Below are 18,201 nucleotides of genomic sequence, written 5' to 3'. Positions count from 1 at the left end.
TTTTAGGTTGGCCCTGGTGTTTGGCTAACGAAAGCGTGACCGTGACGAGGAGCGTTTCCAATTTAGAATGATACGAATGGACGTGATCAAGGACCGAGAGAAGAAAGGACAACGCAGGAGGTGTTTGGATTTAAGGGGACCGAGGCGTGAAGCCTGGAGGGAGGGCGGTTGGCTCATGTGGGGAGCAGGATGTGTTGGGGAAATATACGACCGCTTTGGCTGCCGTGGGGAAACCAGGCTGGGGAGGCGGGGAGGCCACTTCAGAGGCTGTTCAGCCAGCCCGGGGAGGAGAGGTTAAAGCCCTGAAGTCAAGCAGGGGCGGTAGGGATGGAGAGAAATGGAACGATTCATAAAAATTTAGGACAATCCTGCTATAATTTGGATAAACCTTGAAAACATGATGCTAAGTTAAAGAAGCCGGACACAAGGCCATGGGTACATGGTTCTTTTGATGTGGCATGTCCAGAGTAAGCAGATCCACGGAGATGGGAAGCCAATTAGCCGTTGCCAGGGGCTGGGAGGAGGGGGCAGTGGAGACTGATTACTTAATGGGTACAGAGCGTTTCCCTGGCGTGATGAAAAATTTAGAAGGAGAGAGAGGTGACGACTGCACACGGGTACGAGTGTGCTAAACGCCCCCCAATCGTCCGCATCAGAATGGTCGTGTGAATTTCACCTCTGTGAAAATGTGTGCGAGATAGAAAACCTCAGGATGCAGGATTCGATGGACTCTGGGAAGCGGGGGAGATGAGGGAGGGTGGCTGTCTGCGAGCTTTCTGGTGCAGGTACCTGGGTGGAAGGTGATGTCATAACTGAAATAGGACTTTCCAGAAAAAGAGCAGCTCAGGACACAAGAAGATGTTAAGATGCTTAAAAAGCTCGGATATGGTAAAACGTCACATACATACAAAAGCACACAGAGGAGAGTAATGAAAGCCCATGTGCGCATTACCCAATTTCAACAATGACCAGCCACGGCCAATATAGGTTTTCTGTGCCTTCATCGTCCATATTATTTTGAAATAAATCCCAGACATCGTGTCTCATTCATCCATGAACAGTTCAGGAAATCTCTCTAAAAGATGAGAAATTTAAAAAGTTCAAAATATGAATATGACAACAAAAAATTAACAATGATTCCTGAATATGATCACATAGTCAGCTAGTGATCAAATTTCTGTTTTCTTGTGCTTTCTCTGAGTCAGAATCCACATAAGATCCATACATTGTGGTTGAATACTGTGTGTCTTTCAAATCTGTTTTTTTTTAATTAAAAAATTTTTAAAAATGTTTATTTATCTTTGAGAGAGAGACAGAGTGTGAGCAGGGGAGGGGCAGAGAGAGACGGAGACACAGAATCCGAAGCAGGCTCCAGGCTCTGAGCTGTCAGCACAGAGCCCGATGCGGGGCTCGAACTCACACACCGTGAGATCATGACCTGAACCGAAGTTGGATGCCCAACTTACTGTGCCACCCAGGTGCCCCTTGAATCTGTTTTAATCTACAGATGTTCCCTACATCTTTCTCTCTCCCGCTCTCTGTATGTCTGTCTCTTTTCTTTATAATTTACTTTTTGGAAAATCAGATAATTTGTCACATGGTTATCTCCTGTGGCCTGGCCTTTGTTGTTTCCCTATGATGTCTTTTACATGTTTTTCTGTCTTCTATATTCCCTGTAAATTAATTGATCAATTAATTTGAGTTCAATTTTTTAACAGTGATGATATATTCTTCTATCAGGAGTTGCATAATACCCAACTGTGTGTGTGTGTGTGTGTGTGTGTGTGTGTGTGATGTTAACAGCTGTTGATGATTAATGTCTAGTTAACACAGATAACTTGCTCCCAAATCCCTGGCCCTCAGAAACTATAAGAAAATAAATGTGCATTGTTATTTTAAGCCATTAAGTTTTGGGATGATCTGTTATCAGCGATGGATAGCTAACACAGTGAGGTTGAATCAAATTAAGAAATCCATTAATAGACTCCATTATATTAATAGAAATAAGGATAAAAATTTAAAACTCATCTCCAAAGATGTCATAAGCCAAAGCATTTAACAAAGGGTAATACCCAGTCAATAAATTAGGACTTGATGACTACTTTCTTAATACATCAAAAATATATACGTCTTGGCCCCCAAACTAGCATCTTACTTAATCAGAAAACACTCGAGGGTTTTCCATTAAAGGGAACAATAAGACAAGTATGTCCTCTATTTTCATCATTATTAAAGACCCTGGAATTCCAGTCCATGCCTTTTGACAAGGGAAAGCAATAAAAGGCATTAGTGCTGGAAGGAAAAGCCAAAAGCATCTCTATTTGTAAATGACATGCTTATATATCTGGAAAACATGAAACAACTGATGGAAAGCCATAAAAAAGAGAACTTATAAAGTACCACTTACGAAACGAATGTATACATATCCATCCCTTTATATACAAACAAGACAAACGATACAGCAGGAGAGAAAATCCAACATGACAGTCAAGGAAGAAAATCAAACAGCTGGAAGGCACTTAAGAAATGCCTACAACCTGCCCAGAGGAAGCTGTGAAATTCTTCTGAAACAGAAGCAAAGCGTAAGCACACAGAAAGACACACATGTGCTTGAATAGAAGAGATTTTAGATATTAATTTACATCTGTAACATAATTCCAGCAAAAATTCCCACAGTTTTTTGTTTGTTTGTTTCTTTTACTGGAATTAAACTAGCCGATTTTAAAGTTCATTGGGAAGAACAAACCAGCAAGAACAGACACGGTGGGCTTTTCCAGGAGGGACCTTAGGAGTGGGTTGAGGCCCCAGGAAAGGCTGGTATTGGAGGCCAGTGCAGGCGAGAGGGAGGGGAGGAGGGCGAGCAGGTGGAGAGGGAGGGGTGGGGGTGGGGGGCCAAGGAGGAAGTGTTGGGGGAAAGGAAGAGAACCAGGAAGGAAAAATGCCACAGGGAACAAGGGTGTGGAGAGCAAGTTCCCCAAAGGAGGAAACGACCAAGCAGCCAAGCTTCTGGACGTCGCCTTTCATCGGGGTCGGGGCAGGTGGGCACTCTTGTGTGACCCGTGGCGCGGTGGAGTCTGAAACCTGCGTGAATGAGGTCACCAGGGACGAATAACTAATTCAGACGTTTTGGTGACTTTCCTCTTGGACGTTGCTCTAGGGCCATGTACGTGTAGCGTCTCTGCACACACGTTGCAGATAGAGGGAATCGTACCAAGCCCGTGCGCTACAATCTACTTTTCCACCCAGCGGTAGATTGTGAAACTCATGAAGTCATGGCTTGCTCATCTTTGTAAGTCTGACTTAACGCCATAAAAATGTGGGGGGGGTTGTGGACTGAATCAGAAGGATTCATTCTTTCATTTAAATATTTAACGAATGCTTGCCATGCGCCAGGCGTTATTCTGGACGCTCGGGGTATGGAGTGAACAAAACAAAGATGTCTCCCGAAGGGCATATGGATGTTCCGTTCCAGACAGACAGTAAACAGTAAGCACAGGAAATAGTTACTATGTGGAGGGTGGTAAGTGCTACGGGGAAAAAGATCGCCAGGGGAAGGGGGGTTGGGGGAGGGGGTGGGTGGCAGGTGGCAATTTTGGGAACATGGGAAGGTGAGGCTTCATCCAGAGCCTGGAAGCAAGTGCGAGGCAGGGGTGCTATTCATGGAGAGAGGGGACAGAGGAGGGCTGGAGGGATACGAGGGTGACATTATTGCCATATGTGGAGTCATCCGTGTTAGACCTCAGAACAGGGGACGTCCTGTGGAGGGGTTAGTGTGCCGGCGCAGAGCTGACGAGCAATGTTTGGCCTGGAGAAAATGATTGGAACATTTTAATGAGATTATGCAAGGCGAGGGCTCCCAAACGTTAGCCTCTGTGGGCCCCATCCCCAGAATTTCTGACTCGGTCGGTCTGGGGTGGGGCCTGAGAATCTGCATTTCTAGCGGGCTCCCAGTTGATGCCGTTGGTCCAGGGGCCACACTTCGGGAACAGCTGGGGTAGAGCAAAGGAGGCTGAGTTTGGGATTCTTAGAAAAAAAGGAAAGTGGATGGAGAGAGCCTTCAAAGAAGGATGGAAGGGGTGAGGGTGAACCGGAGAGGGCAGGTCCCAAAAGCCAAGTGGAGAAAGGCCTCAAGGAAATGGGACAGGATAGCAGAGTTGAATGCTCTGACTGATGGGGCAGGGACGTGCTTGCTAAATCTGGCCACTGGGGACTTGGTTTAGTGGTTTGGGAATTAAGAGTGGGGAGAGGCTAGTTCTCGTTAGAGAGGAGAGGCTGGTCTGATGACAGGGGCAGGAGGTTAGAGAGGGAGCAGGGACTCTCTACTTCATGGCATTTTCTTGACTTGAAACTGAACAGGGACAGAACTTTTGCAAAGGCATCACTAGAGAAGGACAGAGATTCTGTTAGACTGGTCTAGACGTGTGCTCTTAATGACAATTGTAGCTGTTGGAAGGGACATTTCTTTAAAGTTTATTTATTTATTTTGAGAGAGGGATCACTCGCGTGTGCTGGGAAGGGGCAGAGAGAGGGAGAGACAGAATCCCAAGCAGGCTCCGCGATGTCAGCGCAGAGCCCGTAGCGGGGCTCGATCCCATAAACCACGAGATCATGGCCTGAGCCGAGATCGAGAGCTGGACACTTAACGTACCGAGCCGCCCGGGCGCCCCTGGAAGGGACATTTGATTGGACCTGCCTGATGGAACATAAAATATAGGACAACGTAGAAGAAGCTATTAAATACACAACAGTTAAAAAGTGTAATTTAGCAATGAGATACTACCACCCAAAGCAGAAATCATAAAGCAAAATATTGGTAGTTTTCACTATGCAAATGAAGACTTTAGTATCCCCAAACACATCATGTTCAAAAATAAGACATGAACGACAAATTAAGAGAATTTCAAAATATATATTTCATATATGTAATAAAGGGTCAGTGTTTTTACAGGATTAAAAAATTCTTCGAAACCAGTAAAAAAAGAAAAGACCAACTAAAATAGACAAAGGACAAAAAAATTCTCAAGTGGAGAATTAAAAATTACCAATAAATAGTTTTTAAATACTTCTTTATTCATATTCTTAGGGATAGAAATCAAAGTAATCATCAAATTTTCACCTTTAAAAATTGACACAAATTCTTGTATAGTTTTTTTTCTAATGCTTATTTATTTTTGAGAGAGAGAGAGAGAGAGAGAGAGAGAGACAGGGGAGGGGCAGAGAGAGAGGGAGGGACACAGAATCCAAAGCAGGCTCCTGGCTCCGAGCTGTCAGCACAGATCTCGATGTGGGGCTTGAACCCATGAACCATGAGATCATGATCTGAGCTTAAGTCAGACACTTAACTGACTGAGCCGCCCCTACACAGACTTTTTTTTTTTTAATGTTAAAACTCAGTATTCTGAAAGGGGAGTTGTATGTTGTGGAATTTTCCTGAGGGAAGTATTATTTTTAATTCTTCAGGGCTGTAGTATATTTATAATAGAAAAGAATTAGAAGCAAACTCTATGTGCAATAAAGGGAGACTGATTTTATAAATTATGGGGCAGTCTTAAAATGGCTATCCTCGTAACCCCGGAAAAAAAAGCTATAGAAGAGAATGGGTCGGGGTGGTGAGTGACCCTCTTTTAAAAGCTTTTTTTTTTTAATGTTTATTTATTTTTTTGAGAGAGAGAGAGTGAGCGGGAAAAGGGCAGAGAGAGGGAGACACAGAATTGGAAGCAGGCTCCAGGCTTCGAGCTGTCAGCCCAGAGCCCGATGCGGGGCTTGAACCCACAAACCGTGAGATCATGACCTGAGCCGAAGTCGGTCGCTTAACTGCTTTCCCGACTGAACCACCCAGGTGCCTGGAGTGACCCCTCTTTTTTTCTGTTTGGTCCGTTTGTCCTGCAGGATGCAGTCCTGGGCAGCCACCTTTGGCTTTCAGGAAGGATTAGCTTCTCCTTTCTCTGAAGGAACTTGGGTAATCATTTTATTTTATTCTATTTTATTTTTAAATGTTTATTTATTCAGTGGTGGGGGAGGGGCAGAGAGAGGGAGTAAGAATCCTAAGCAGGCTCCATGTTGTCAACGCAGAGCCCAACTCGGGGCTTGATCTCATGAACCGTGAAATCCCGACCTGAGCCGAAATCAAGAGGCGGACACTTAGCCGACTGAGCCCCCCGGGTGCCCCTGGATAGTCATTTTAACGGAGACGTGATCACTGTGGACGGCAATGATTTACTCCTATTTCTGTTATTTGTCGTTGACGCTAAGCTTTCTCGTTGCAGAGTTCGTGTCTTACTGTCTCATAATTAACCCCTGCCCCTTGCACCCAGCATAGCCCTTGACCGTGGAAGGTACTCAGGACGTCCTTGTTGATGACACAAGGAAGGAGGGCAGGCTGTGGTTTTGTCGCAATGCCCGAGGGCACAGAACCTGGACGCCAGGACGCACAGGATGGCGGGCGTTCACCGGCTTGACTCCAGGTCAGGATCAGTTGTGGTGCTTCCCAGGCTCCACTGCATACAAAGGAGGGGCCTGGAAATCTGCATTTTAGGCTCCTCTCGAGGGTGTGAGCCATGCTGTGGCAGGTGGGCAGAGCAGGTGCCGAGTTGAGCTGGCTGGAGAAGGAGGGGGCCGAAGCAAGCGATGGCAGGTGCACTGAGTGCCCGCTTAGAGTCTGCGGAGGGTGGGGGTGGGGGGTGGGTGGCACAGGCGAGCTTCTGGGAGGTTCTGACCTGGGGCTGCTTTATCCTACCTCTAGGAGGGAGATTTCCAAAGAGGCAGGACGGTGGCCTCCAGGTGGGATTTCTGCCGGAGCTGGGACGTTGATGGGGGCGTCTGTCCGTCCATCCTCATGAACGAGCAGGAGGGAGACCAGAGGAAAACTGGCTCGTCAGCAAGTTTGGCAGACAGGACCCAGAGGCAGGACAATAGACAGAAGATCTGCCTGGTGGCGCTTACGTCACACAGCCCGCCTCGCACCTCGCGGCGACCGCCGTGCCTCACGGGGCGTGCTGTGGAGTGGCCTGTGGGCTTCATTTAAGTGACAATTCTAGGTACAAGAGTTGCGGTTGCAACATAATCTCCGAGTGATCATTTGTACTCTGCTTGACAAATTTGAGCCGGTACCCCAGGTCGTTCCGGTACGATCCAACAGTTTGCGGCCGCCGATGGGAGCGTCTGCTCCCATCCCAGGGGCAGGGAAGGTGGGGCACAACCCAGTGGCCCGGGGTATTAGGAGTAGCACGGGACGCCCACGGCTGGGCCCGCGCTTCCGTGAGGGTGTGCAGTGGCCGGGGACAGTGAGGGCCCACCGTGGCTTTCATTTGAGTCTGACCCTTAGATACATAAAGGTCACAGGGGGTGGCGAAAGCCTCGAAACACGATGGCTTATAGTCTTTGGAGGAGAGAGGCTGATTTCTGCTCGTTCCGAGTCTCGCCAAAGAAACCACTCCATGCCCCTGAGTTGGGCGTCAGGGTGAACCCAGAAATGTGACAGTGACACCCTTGCCAGAAGGTGGGGTTGGCTGGGGCCTCTGGGTCTCTCTCCCCGGGGAGAGCAGCTCTGTGATGCTTGGAGAGCAGTCTCCACCAGAATGAGGCCTGTAAACTCTGAATCGAGCTCCAATCTAGTGGTATGCCATTCAAGGCCTCCTCTGCCCTGGCCTGGCCTTGCTCTAGACCTCCTTCCCCTTCTCTGTCTCGCTCTGCACCTCGCATGACCCCAGCAGCCAGGCCGCGTAGCCACCGTTCCCCTAGGTGTGCTTTTCTACCCCTGGCCTTTGCGCACGCTGGCCTGGCTTCTCGGGAGCCCCTCCTCGTCTCTGGCATTCACGACCCAATCCAAATGTCATAGCCTCCAAGTCATAGTCTCCCGAGCACCGCCTACATGGGAAAGGACACAGCTAGAACTTCGTTCCCTTGTTTTATTCATAAACTTTTGGGCAGAGCGGCAAATTGTTCATTCTTAACTATTCACACACGTATCCGCTTCCCTCTCCTTCCCACTGGTGATGACTCTTGAAAATGTGATAATTTGCTTTGCTCAGAGCCCACGTTTTGAGCTCAGGATGTGTTTAAACTGTGATTTTCGAGCTCTTCACGGTAACAACCTGCGTTAGTGAATTTCGTTTCCTCGGGCTTCGATGCAAATTCGTACAGACTGAGTCTGCTGCTCCTTTTCTTTGCGAAAACGAAAGCCTACAACTGATGGTGAACCCTTAAAAACGCATCTGTGGTAGAGCTCCAAAAATCGGAACAGGATTTTCTTCCCTAGCCGTAGATACTGACAGATGCTTTTCCTTGTGGTGTTATCTAGATTTTCTCTGCCGTGTGATAAAGTGCTTTTTCCTTAGGCACTTTCCTCATCCCAAATCACCTTGTAAATGATGAATGCATAAGATTTCCATTATGAACTCGTCGACTCTCTTGGTGCCTCGTTTTCCAGCGGGTGCCCAAAGAGGAGGATGGCCCTTGGTGGGCCTGCTGGTCTCCCTTACCGTGTCCTTGCTGGGACCCCTCGGTGGCTTTTCTAAGGATGAGAACCCACGTGCTTCCGTGCTTGTCCTGGTTGCTATGACCAGCAGGCCAATCTGAGACTTAGAAATCTTCAGGTCCTTCTGTGATGTCCCCTGCTGCCCACGTTCCCCTGACACTGTTGGTTGGATGCCACACAGGCACGGAGGTACTGTGGGTCTGGGGGAGGTGAGGGCGTTTCCGACTGGCGTGCGAGAGGTAGGGTGACGATTACTCACGTTCCAGTTATATTTGGAGGTGGGCCGACACGATCTGCTTCTGGATCGGATGAGTTGGGGGGGGGGGACAGGATAGAGGACTCTAGAAGGAGGCTGTTGCTTTGGCCAGATCCGACTGGTGGATGGTTCACCCCTCATGACGGAGCAGCAGGTGTGAGGCACTAAAATGAGAGATCTGTCTGGACAGGTGAGCTCGAGATGCTTACGAGACATCCACGTGGAGATGAGGAGGAGGCCGTTGGGTATGCGTGGAAGGAAAGCCAGGGGCAGGACAAACACACAGGAGCCAGTTGGCCATTGGAATCGGCAACGGGAGGTCATCGGTGACCTTGACCAGGGTGGTTAGGATGGAGGGGCAGGAAGCGTATGCCAGTGGTATGGGGGGCAGAGAGCATGTTGGGTAAGGACCTGGAGACACGTGTATGGACAGCTCCTTCCCAGGGCTTTGCTGCAAAGAGCAGGAAAATACAGTTGGGGCGGCAGTGTGGTTGAGAGGCCATTGGGCGTGTTGGGACGATTTCTAACATCTTAGCTCCTGACCCTGCCCAGCCCCCTGCCAGTTTCCTCCAATGACCCGTAATGGCTTGTGCCCATGGGGGCCTGACCTAGGACGGGACTCAGTGTGCGTCCTTGGGCTTAAATGGGTACCTCATTAAAGCTGACACAGCCGACTGCAATGATGCCTCACATCACAACTCCCAACCCCCTGACTGAAAATAACAACAGTGCAGAACCCTCACCCAAGTCTTTGCCAACAAATGAGCTCATCCTTAATGTGGCCTTGATGATGGATTTACGTATCTCCTCCCTCGTGAGGCAAGCACCAAGGTGAGGAAACACTGAGACCCGGGATCACGCAGAGGACGTACAGAGCCCTGGGTTGGCAAGGCCAGGTCCCAGCCTTCCATTCCCGACTGCTGACGCCTTCTCAGGCCACAGAATGGTCCCTTTTGCAGTTCTGCTTCCGGCTGGGCGGGCAGGAAGTCGTCCTCACTCGGGGGAGTGGGGCGGGTGGCAAGAAGGTGCTTCAACGTCCTGGGTGCAGACGGTTGCAGGAGCTAGAGCCCGGGGCACGGTTGGAGTGGATGAGCAATCTGGAAGATTCGTTCAGTGTGTGTGTGTGGATGGGGGGGAGGGGAGCGGGTGGATTTGCCATGGAAGACCGGGGTGTGAGCGAGCTTTGCGGGTTCTCGCCCCGTTCCAGTGCCTTCCACCCCAGCTAACAGCACTTCCTAATAAGACCGAGGGGAGAGCTTGGGTGCTGATTTTCGACATCCATGTATTCATCCTTTAGTTTTAAAGCAAAGCGTCGTAAAGGAAGTTTTTTCGTGGTTTCCCCGTGTCCCAGCTGGGAAGGACAAGGGGCACCTGGCCCACCTGCTCCGTGCCTGTTCTCCTGACCACCACGCCCCTCTGGACTTTGTCATCCTCCGTAGCTCGGGCCACAGGGCTGTGGTTCAACAGGCAAATGCCACTGCTTCCCTTTGGCCAAGAGCTCACTGCCCTCACTGGACAACCAATGGCCAATGGCTCAATGGCCAATGGATGGCAAGAGAAGAGGACGTTTGTGGAAGACAAGCGTCCTTCTGGGAGAAGTCTTCTCTGTGCAGAGGAGAACTTCACTCTTATAATCTTCCCGGGTTCCTTGTTCATGGCGAATAACTACAGTCCTACTTGCCTTGAAGATAGAGTTGAGAAAACCTCCTGCTGCAGGTGGAAAGGGGCCTCCGCCACTCCCCGTGTTGTCTGTGAGCTTTGGGGCTCCTTTGCCAAGAGGACAGTTCTGCTCCGGGAGCTTCTTGGAGAGGGAAGCGGAGACCTTCTGCTCTCGGAGCAGAGCCCGGGTTTGGCGGCCGGTGCCGTTGCCCGTGCAGCTAGAAGAGGGGGCCTCCTTGTCTGGGGTGCCTGGCCCTGCTGTAAGGGCACCCATGAGCGTCCCAGATCCCCTCCCCCACTTGCTGGCTCCAGCTAGCTTTATCGTATATGTCCACGCTCTGCTCTTGGGCCTGGGGTGGGGGCATCTTCCAGAAGCTGTTCTTCCCTGCCAGGTAGCCCTTCCCTTGAAAGCTGGCCTGCTGGCCTAGAGCTTCTTCCCCATGTTGACTTCTCTCCTTGGGCCCTTGGAACCTTTCCTGCCGGTGAGCCTCAGGGGGTGGTGGAGGGGAGCCTTAGGAGACCCCTGGAGTATATGATTCCACCTTCTAAAGGCAGGGGAGACTTTTATCAAGAACATCATTCTTTTTCTTTTCTTTGTTTTAAGTAAGCTCCTTGCCCAGCACAGAGCCCAACACGGGGCTTGAACTCAGAACCCTGAGATCCAGACCTGAGCTGAGGAGCACCTGGGTAGCTCAGTCAGTTGAGCATCTGACTCTTCGTTTTTTTAATGTTTATATATTTTTGAGAGAGAAAGAGAGAGAGAGAGAGAGCAGAGAGTGGGGTAGGGGCAGAGGATCTGAAGCAGGCTCCGTGCTGACAGCAGAGAGCCCGATGTGGAGCTCGAACTCACAAATCATGAGATGACCTGAGCCGAGATTGGACGCTTAACCGAATGAGCCACCCAGGTGCCCCCCCGCCCACACCCCCCCATCAGACTCTTGATTTAGGTTCAGGTCATGATCTCATGGTTCATGGGATCAAGCCCCACAATGGGCTCTGTGCTGACAGCGTGGAGCCTGCTCGAGATTCTCTCTCCCTCTCTCTCCGCCCCTCCCCTGCTCACATGTGTATGTGTGTTCTCTCTCTCTCTCTTTCTCTCTCTCTCTCTCTCAAAATAAAAAAGTAAACATTAAAAAAAAAAGAGCTGAGGGGCACCTGGGTGGCTCAGTCGGTTAAGCGTCCAACTTCGGCTCAGGTCATGATCTCACCGTTTGTGGGTTCGACCCCTGCGTCGGGCTCTGTGCTGACAGCTCAGAGCCTGGAGCCTGTTTCAGATTCTGTCTCCCTCTCTCTCTGCCCCTCCCCCACTCTCTCTCTCTCTCTCTCTCTCAAAAATAAATAAACATTAAAAGTTTAAAAAAAAAGAGCTAAGATCAAGTGTCAGACGCTTAACCAACTGAGCTACCCAGGCGCCCCAAGAACATCATTGTTAAGCAAGTAATGTCAAGTTTGCTATGCTTTTTCAGGCTTTATGCTGTAGATCCCAACCAAGGTCAAATAAGGTCATCCCAGAAATGAAGTGTTTCAAGCGGGAAAAATCATCACACATCCTACTTCCCTCCCTCCCTCCATCTCTCCCTCCATTCTTTCTTCCTTCCTTTCCTCTTTCCCACTCTACCCACTTTTCTTCCTTCCTCTTATATGGATATCTCTATGGACAGATTATGAAGAAACTTATCTTTTTCATCCCAAAGAGGGAAGAAGGAAATTGAACTCAGACTTTTACCATGGCCTTGTCGCTTTTTTTCCAGGGTAAGGATAGAAAGCTTCGGAAGCTCTGCACGCATGTACTGGAAGGGACCCTGGTGGTCCTCGCAGGGTTCACAGGGGGTCACAGATGAGGCCCTGGCTCATCCATTCTCTGTCATGGAGTGACAGCCTCTGTTACTCTGCGACTCTCTGGGTCTCAAGCTTCTCCCAGCATCGAAGGTCCCTATCTTTGGGCAGAGGTTGGGGTGGTGTGGCAGCTTCTGGACAGAGCACGAAGTCGCCCTTGATAGGGGATGGCGGGCGGAGAAAATCCTTTTACTGGTTTCTGTCCACGATGTCAAGAAAGGTCTGTTTCACTGAAAGCAGCACCATTGATGTGACGGGGGTCCCGAGAGGAGGCAGTGCCTGGTCAGGCAGATCCAACGTGTCAGCTTTGTCAGAAGGGAGCCTAGGTCTCGGACCTTTTGAGACACCAAAGAGGGTCCCGCTGTCGCTTCCCCAAGGCCATGGCTCAGTTAATGGCGTAGGAGAGGACACTCAAGTGATTCTTCTAGGACACAGAAGTCACTCCAGGCGACCGAGGTGGCTGCTGTCCCCAGTTCAGAGAAGCAGCTGTTGGGGTTAATGGCAGTCCTCTTGCTGGTCATTTCTAGCCCCCTCCCCCAACCAGGACCCCCCTGGAAAGACGGTGGAGAGAGGAATATCGCTAACTTCCTACAGTCGGTTGACAGTTTGACAGACACACCGTTTAAGTCACAGACCCTCCGAGGGCAAACGGTTGCTGAATTAGTGGAAATAGTCACGATTGTTAGCCCGGGAACCACATAGGTGGAGAGCACAGAGTGTTTAAAGCTTATTATTCTCACTCCCTCCCCAAGTAATTGTCTTGCCCATGAAAAACAGGCTGTGATTAAGATATTAGGATGATCTCGTCGCTGACTGATGAGCTTGGGCGTCAATCCTTCTGCAGCCATTAGTTCTGATCTTGAGCGCTACTGACCCGGAACAGGGACATCGCATCTTCCTCTGCTGCTTTCCCACGGAGCCTCATAAATTCTGCATGTGGCATTCGTGCCATGTCTTCAGCTTCTTTCGCTGCTAAGGGCTCGTGCTCCCCGCGGTGGGTTGGTGAAGCAATCTCAGCGTCGGTCCCGTGGGACTCTCGTTCCGTGGGTTGTACAAGGACAGGATGGAAAAATACAATTATTTGGGGAATGTTGGGCTAGACAGGTCTTCTGGTTACATGACTACGTAGGGTCCTTTGTACACGTGTGCGTCTTCGAAGGAGGGAGGCGTCGAGGGCACTTCTCCACTTGATCTTAGCCAAAAGGCCGAGAAGCGATCGAGGGCACTTCTCAAACTTCCTTTCCCGAGGCAAGGAAATCTTTTGGTGTAGAACACACTCTGGGTCTCTTATGCTCAGGTACATATTTTGGGAAATGTTGCTCTCAAAGGAAATGATCAAGTCTTTGCGATCTCCCAGGCCAGCACTGCCCAACAGCAACATAATGGGAACCACCAAGGCAAGCCACGGTTTTGATTTGAGTTTCCCAATAGTGGCGTTAAGAAAATAAAAGTAAACAGGTGAAATTAATTAAAAAAAAAATTTTTTTTTTTTTACCATTTATTTATTCTTGAGAGACAGGGAGCAATCAGGGGAAGAGCAGAGAGAGAAGAAGACACAGGATGTGAATCAGGCTCCAGGCTCTGAGCTGCCAGCACGGAGCCCGACGCGGGGCATGAACCCACGAACTGAGATTGTGACCCGGTCCGAACCTGGACGCTCCACCGACTGACCCACCCAGGCACCCAACAGGTGAAATTAATTTTAATAATATATTATGTGTCGTATAATATAAAATTACGTATAAAAATATGTAAATCCTTAGGTATAAATGAGGAATACATATACAATTATATACGACCTACGTAACTCATATCGAAAATACTATCATTTCAAGATGTAGTCAATATGAAAGTATTGATGTTTGGATTTTCTTTCTACCACGTCATTAAAATCTGATATGCACTTGACTCCTGCGGTACAGCTCAGACTAGCCACCTTTCAAAGGCTCAGCGGCCCCATGGGGCTGGTGGCCGCCATATTGGACAGTGTGGCTCTATTCCAGTCTCTGCCCAGTGCAGGTTCCACACCCCATGTGACACGTGTAGAGGCCACACACGCTCAGTGAGGCCCCTTTAGAAGTACAGCGATGGGGCTTCTTGCCAAAAGGGGTTCCTACCGCATTGGTCTTTGGCACACCCCTCACCCATCTGCCTAACGTTCTACTAGGATCTGGAGAATCAGCCGTAAGATTGCTGGAGCCGGATATGTGTGTGTGTGTGGGCATGTGTGGGCATGTTTTGGAGCAGGTTTCTGCCCAGAATCTCATGTCCCGTTCTAGCTGGGGTGAGCGGTCCGACAAGCCGGAAGGAAACCTCACTGTAATGCCCCCTTGACATTGGGGTCTGGAGCCTGGAACCTCCAACCCTTGGCAGTCCCCCTGGCCCCTTGTCCCCTCTTCTCCCTCCTGACAAAGGTTCCCCCATGGTCTCCGCCCGCCCTCCACAGTCCCACTCGGGAGGGAGGCTGGGGGCAGAGAGTGGAAGGGGCCGTCACCATCCTTTCCCTTTTCCCTTCACCCGCCAGGAGGCTCTCTCCTGGGTCTGCGATCCTGGGGGCGTCCCGCCCTCTGACCTGTCTGAACCCTCCATCTCTTCTGTGTTTGCTTCTGATGCCCGACACACCCCTCCGAGGAGGCTGGAACAGAACCTGGGGTCACAACATGTACCTCTCAGGTCACCTTGTTCTACTGAACCTGCAGCCCTTACTGACCCCGAGTGGCCTCCACGTGCAGCTGCCTCAGTTCATCTTGTCTTCCCTGCCCGGCGGGGAGCCGAACGGCCAGCGGGAACCGTCTCGGGCGTGTGGTCTGCAGCGGAGATCTGAGATGACGAAGTCGCAGATAAAGTCACGAAGGCTCCGAGACCCGGGTCGTGGCCGGCAGACAGCTGGGGCTGGGGGAGGCTCAGTCCCGGTCGTCTGACTGTGGATGGACACCATGCCGAGACACTCTCTCCTCCCGCTCCCCACTGTCTTATCTCAGCCTCGGGGACACACGGGTCAGGGCTGTGGCCTCTTGCAAAAGACAATCCTTGAGTGTTTGTGCCCCACTCTCGGGTCTTTCCCGTGGCTCTGCTTATGCTCGGAAGCTGTCTGCTCTTCACTGGGGGAGAGGAAAGGACTGGAGAACGGGTTGCTGGCCACTGACCTCCCCTACTCATAATGTCTTTAAAATGGACCCCAGCGGCCCCTGTGCCTGGCGCCAAAGCCTGCCTGGCGGTCCCTTTCCTCCACGCGGTGGGCACACTTCCCACTCCTGGCCCAAGGGCCGTCGTGCTGTCACCCAGACGGAAGTGTGTGCGTCTAGAGCAGGTGCCCAGAAGCGGGGCTGGATGCTGGTTCTCTGCCCGAGCCGGCTGAGGACCCCCGACTCTCCAAAGCACGTGTGTCTGGACACAAGATGCACAGAAACGGCCATCTTGTCTCCGTAAAGGGGTCTCACACCGGAGCCCGGGCTGCGAGTCATCAGAATAACTCCATGTGCCAGCCATGTGCCAGCCAGGCACAGCAGAGGGCACCAGGGTGGGTTGCCTGTGTCCTCAGCTGGTGGGGGGGGGGGCTGGGCACGGACAGGTGCATCACCAGACCCATGCACCTGACCTCTGTCCAGGCAGCTGAGGCTTTGCAACACCGGGAGCCTCATCTCACCTAGAAATAGTGATAGTTAACGTGCTACTTTGACATGATTATGTCTCCTCACTTGTCGCCTTTTTATTTTATCGTTTACTTATTTTTTAAAGTTTATTTATTTTCGAGTGAGGGAGAGTGCAAGTGGGGGAGGAACAGAGAGAGAGAGAGAGAGAGGGAGAGAGGCTCCAAGCAGGCTCAGCACTGTCAGCACAGAGTGCCATGCAGGGCTTGAACCCATGAACCATGAGATCATGACCTGAGCCGAAACCAAGAGTCGGACTGAGCCACCCAGGTGCCCCTAGTTTTAACAATGTTTTCATGCTTACTTTTGAGAGAGAGAGAGAGAGTGAGAGAGAGAGGGGAGAGGGAGAGGGAGAGGGAGAGAGAGAGCGTGCATAGGCAGGGGAGGAGCAGAGAGAAAGGGAGACAAAAGATCTGAAGAGGTCTCTGCGATGACAGCCCAGAGCCCGACGTGGGGCTCGAACTCACGAACCTGACAGCCCAGAGCCCGACGCGGGGCTCGAACTCACGAACCGCGAGACCGTGACTTGAGCCGAAGTCAGATGCTTAACCGACTGAGCCACCCAGGCGTCCCCATTTGTTGCCTGTGACATTTCTCTGAGCACGTCCCCGGATGGCAGCATCAGCAGCACCTGCGAGCTCGGTATTCAGGTTCTCAGGTGCCATGCAGACCCAGCAACCCGGCAACTCTGGGTCTGGCACCCAGGAACGTGTGTGTGAACAAGCCTTCCGGGCCTGCGCTGTCCCGTGTGGGGGCCGCTGGCCTTGCTGTGGCTTCTGAGGTGGCTGGGAAGACGCACTGGACTTCGCGACCTTGTATGAAAACTGCACGTCAAATACTGCATTACATTTCTTTGTACTGGTTACATGTTGAAATAATAATATTTTCGATACATTGAGCTATCTAAAATATATTATTAAACTTCATTTTACCTGCTTCCTCTTACTTTTTTTAGAGTGGTTTCTAGAAAATTTAAAGCCACCGACATGGCTTGTTCTAGGCGATTCTGAGGCACATTGACATATGAGGACAGCACCCTACCAGCTTAGGGCTTGGAGAAGCTTGAGAGACACCAGGAATCATTTCCAGGAGAGGCGGGCCGCGAGCCACAGGCCAGGAGAATGAAGGTCTGATTCCCTGCAAGGACCAGAGGCGGGTGAGTTGGGAATGTGACCTTTTCATTTCATAGGATCTGGCATTTGCTTTTTGCCACTACGTGCTCACGAAACTAAATAAAGCGAACCCAAACCAAACAAATAGCCACCCCCCCCCCCTTAAAGACCTCAAACAAACAAACAAGCAAAGAATTCCTAAGTGCTACTTAACAACAAAGGATTTCAAGGGGCAGAGATGGGTATCCGCAGCGTTGCCTTGGAGGAGGAGAGGAAGGAAAGAAAGTGCTTTTATCAGGATTCCAAATCCTGAGTAGCTGACTTACCCGGTGCTTCTGCGATGCAGATTGGTCCTCTTGCTTTAGAACAAATCCCTTTGCTGCCTGTGCGGAAACAAGGCAACTTCGGGGAGTCTGGGCCTTCCTGTCGGCTAATCCTCGGAACCCCAAGCTTAAAAGGAGCAGCTTTGTTTGGTGTGTGTGTGTGTGTGTGTGTGTGTGTGTGTGTTTTGTGGGTGAGCTAAGTGAGAAGGATGGTCAGCTGAGTGCGTGCACGGCTAAGGGTAGAAATCGTCGTCAGGGTGACTTATGAATAAGGAAATGGGTAGTAGGGATCCTGATGCGGAAGGAAGCAGTGAACAATGGAGACAGTCTTTCTGCCTCTAAATGAGTCTCTGTTTCAAAGGCACAGATTTCAAGAGCAAATCCTTCAAGCATTAGAAGAAAGAAACCCAGACTTTCGTAGCTGCGAACATGTTCAGTGCAGCATGTAGCTCCCAAAGTCCTAGACGGAGAAGCGGAAGGACCGGCCAGCCCAGGACGGCCCGTTTTTCTGTGGACCGCTCCCTGTTCGGAACCAATTTTGTGGAATCTTCTGGCTGGCAGCGTTATGTTCTCAAAGGACAGTGAGTGGGGCAGAACAGGTTAACAGCAAGCCAAAGTCTTTCAGGTCAGAGGTTCTGGCTCTACGAAGCTTGGTGGTGGGGCCGACGTTCCCAGCTAAGCTGAGCCTGCAATATTGGAAGGGCTCCTAGCTTTGCATTGTCCCAAACCGTATGTATTAGAGTTTTCCAGGGAAACAGAACCAGTAGGCTGGGCATTTATAGAGAGATTTATTTTAAGTAATTGGCTCATGTGATTATGGAGCCTGACAAGTCCAAAATCTTCAGGGTGGGCTGTCAGGCTGAAGGCTCCAGAGAGCTGATGTTGAAGT

The sequence above is a fragment of the Panthera tigris genome, chromosome C1 (genome assembly GCF_018350195.1).
Source record: "Panthera tigris isolate Pti1 chromosome C1, P.tigris_Pti1_mat1.1, whole genome shotgun sequence".
Classification (NCBI taxonomy): Eukaryota; Metazoa; Chordata; class Mammalia; order Carnivora; family Felidae; genus Panthera; species Panthera tigris.
Note: the sequence above shows the minus strand (reverse complement) of the source record.